Raw genomic sequence first — 3,451 nt, 5'->3', positions numbered from 1 at the left:
ATCTGCTCTAAGCTAGGGCAAGGGTGGTTAGGGCCCTGATAGTCTTGGTCTTCTGTGCCTAGTGTAGAGCCTGTGTTATAGGTGAGGGTTTGGTGGAGGAAGGGAGCTCCTGACGGCTCAGCCACACTCAGCAGGAATTCAACTTGGAATTAGAGGAGATTAGAAATGCTGGTGGTTTGCCCTTCTCATGAGGTATAATGAGGTTTGATTTGGTGCTGAAGGGGGAGGGGGCATCATCTTCTTGGTGACACTCACCCAGGGAAGTTCTGTTAAGTTGAGGGTGTGGAGGGAAAGAAGGAACTGGCCATAGCTCAAGCGCTACAGATTCTTACTGTTCTTACCAACTTTTAGTATGTTTTCTTGAATAAATGTTTTTTCATTTGTTATATGCCCTTAGGAAATTTCCAGAAACTTTAACTGCTTTTTAAAAAAGTAGCTATTGCCAGATTTGCTGTTTTCTATGGTGAGTGAGTTTCATGGAGCTCCTCACACTGACATTTCATTATGAACTTTTTAATGAACTATCAAATTATTTTCCAAAGTATTTGCAGTGCATTGCATTCCCGCCAATCCCAGTTCTTCTACATTCTCAGTCTGTGGTCAGTCTTTTTAATTTTAGTAATTCCATTAGGTGTGTAGTGATATCTCCTTATGTTTTTAGTTTGAATTTTCTGATTACTAATGATGGCTGGGCATTTTTTCATGTGCCTACTTGCTATTTATATACATATTCATTGGTAAAGTGCCTGTTCAAAGCTTTTGTCAATTTTTAAAGTAGATTTATTTTTATTGAGTTTTGAGAATTTCCTATTAATTATGTTCTTAATAGATGTATGTTTCATAAAAGTTTTTCCCCATAGTCTGTAGTTTGTCTTTTCATCCTTTTAAGAATATTTGTTGCAAAGCAGATGTTTTTATTTTTGGTGAAGTTCAAGCTGTCAATTTGTGTGTGTTTTTTATGAATGGTGCTTTTGGTGGTGTAGCTAATCAATTTTTGCCTAACCCATGATCACAAGTTTTCTCCTTCAAGTTTTGTGGTTTGGGCTTTTACAATTATGTATATAATCCATTTTTATTCAATTTTATATATGTTTTGGATTGATGTTCAATTTTTTGGCCTCTTGATACCCAATTGTTTCAGTACCATTTGTTGAAAAGACTATCCCCTTTCTTCACTGAATTTGTTATACGTCAGCTAACTGTAATTATGTACTTAGGAACATTTATATATGGACTATTCTGTTCCACCAGTGTATTTATTATCTTCACGCCAATATCACATTGTTTTTATTATTGTAATTCTTTGATAAGTCATATAATCAGCTAGTGTTAGTCCTCCAACTTATTTTTCTTTTTTATAAAAGTTTTGTTTTGGATCTTTTAAAATATTTTCTATATTTTTACTTAACTTTTAAAAATTAGAATGCAATTATAATAACTGTTTTAATATTCTTCTCTGCTAATTCTAATATCGGTGTCATTTCTGCGTCAGTTTTGATGAATTGACTTTTCTCTTCATTATAGGTTATGTATTCCTGATTCTTTTCATGCCTAATACTTTTTTACTGGGTGCCAGGCATTGTGAATTTTAGCTTGTTAGGTGCTGAGTAATTTTGTATTTCTACAAACATTATATTATTGAGCTTCATTCTAAAACACAGTTAATTTACTTGGAACAGTTTGATGATTTGAGGTCTTGTTTTTAAGATTTATTTGGTGTGGCCAGAGCAGCACACAGTGTAGGGCAAATGACTCCTTACTGAGGCAAGAATTTTCTGTATTTTTCCCAATGCCCTGTGAGTTGTGAGGTTTTTCCATTCTGGCTGGAGGGAACAGGTGCTTAGCATCATTGCATCTAATTCTTTCGGGAGGCGTTTTTTTGTTGTTGTTTGTTTGTTTGTTTGTTTTTTATCCTTCAATAGTTTCTCAACATGCATCTGCTGGTCCATATTCTGCTACATCCCTAAAGTGGGCCTTTTATAGTTCTCTAGAGTTCCCTCTGTATAAGTCTCTACGCACTAGTCCTCTATCCTATAACTCTAGCCATCTGGCCTCCCCGAACTCTCAGCTTTGTCTCTCAACTCAGTGAGACCAGCAGACTCCATCTGGGTTCTCTGCCCCTGTATCATGTCCTAGAAACTCTAAAAGGCAAAAGTTGAAGTAATCATGGGTCTCACCTATTTTCCTGGGTCTTGGAGATTACTACCCTTTATTGCCTAATGTCCAATATCTTGAAAAACCCATTATTTTTTGGTTGTTTTAGGTAGGAGGGTAAATCTGTATTCTGGCCAGAAGCAGAAATATTTTTATAATATAACTTTATAAATTTATTTTCATAAAGAATGGCTGCCTTGAAAGGATATGGAGGGTAGACTGGAAGGCCAGGGCTTAAGGAATTAGGATCACACTCAGAGATAAGTTTGGAGGCTGGCAACACGGAAAGACCAGGAGGCACCACTCAGGTACATCAGGGCTTTGGCCATGATTCCTGCTCCAGGAAGGACTTTGATTTTGTAGCCACTGCTTCAGTCTTATGACCCATAGTGGTTAGAGGCTTGGTAGGAAGGGTTCAGCCTGGGGGCTCTGGCTGCCTTTGCCCTTTGGTAAAGGACCCATCCCTGGCCCCTTTGGTGTTCAGACAAAGCTCTGTCCTGGGCACATCTTTTCCCAGCTATCATTCGACCTATCATTCTACCTGCTGACATGGAGGTAGGGAGGAACACTTTGAGGTGACATAAGGTGTAGCCAGAGTCAGGTGTTACCAGCGCATCTCAGGTGTCACCTGAGGCTACTGGAATTACCTTGGCGGATGGTAGTGATTCCTAATGCCTGTCCATATGGGAAGATGTGGAATCAGGCACTTGGTGTACCTTGAGATGACCCAGGAAAGCCCTTGTTCCCTAGAAATCCTGGGACTGTGTTCTGCATTCAAAAGAAAAGGCCAATGCATTTCTTTGACCCTAAGAGTCCATTCTAAGAATCTGTGTTCCAGTGAGATAAAATTGGTGACATGCACAAGATATTTGTACAAGGAGTTTCACTGTGGTGGTGCTATGGGAACAAAAGTTTAGAAACAATTTGTGTCTTCCAATAGCAGACTGGGTAAATATTTTATGCTCCTTCCATCAAATGGAATGCCAGGCTGCCGATAAGAGAAAAAGGCAGATCCAAATATGTGACAGGGACCATGATATATTGTGAAATGATAAAGACAAGGTGCAGAAAGGGTTCAAAATACTGCTGTAGTGGACGCAGTCCTGCACCCACAAATCCTGACTCACATGCTCATATATATGAAATTGTGCATACAGTCTCCTGTGTCTGTCTTCTTTCATTCAATGCAATGATTTTGAGACTCATTCATGTTGCTGTATCAGCAATGAGCTCATTTATATTACTGAGTAATATTCCACTGTATGGATGCATCACAGTTCGTTTGCTTTTTCTCCTT

Source organism: Myotis daubentonii, chromosome 11 (assembly GCF_963259705.1).
Source record: "Myotis daubentonii chromosome 11, mMyoDau2.1, whole genome shotgun sequence".
Taxonomy (NCBI): Eukaryota; Metazoa; Chordata; class Mammalia; order Chiroptera; family Vespertilionidae; genus Myotis; species Myotis daubentonii.
The sequence above is the reverse complement of the archived record's forward strand: the minus strand, read 5'-3'. Positions refer to the sequence as shown.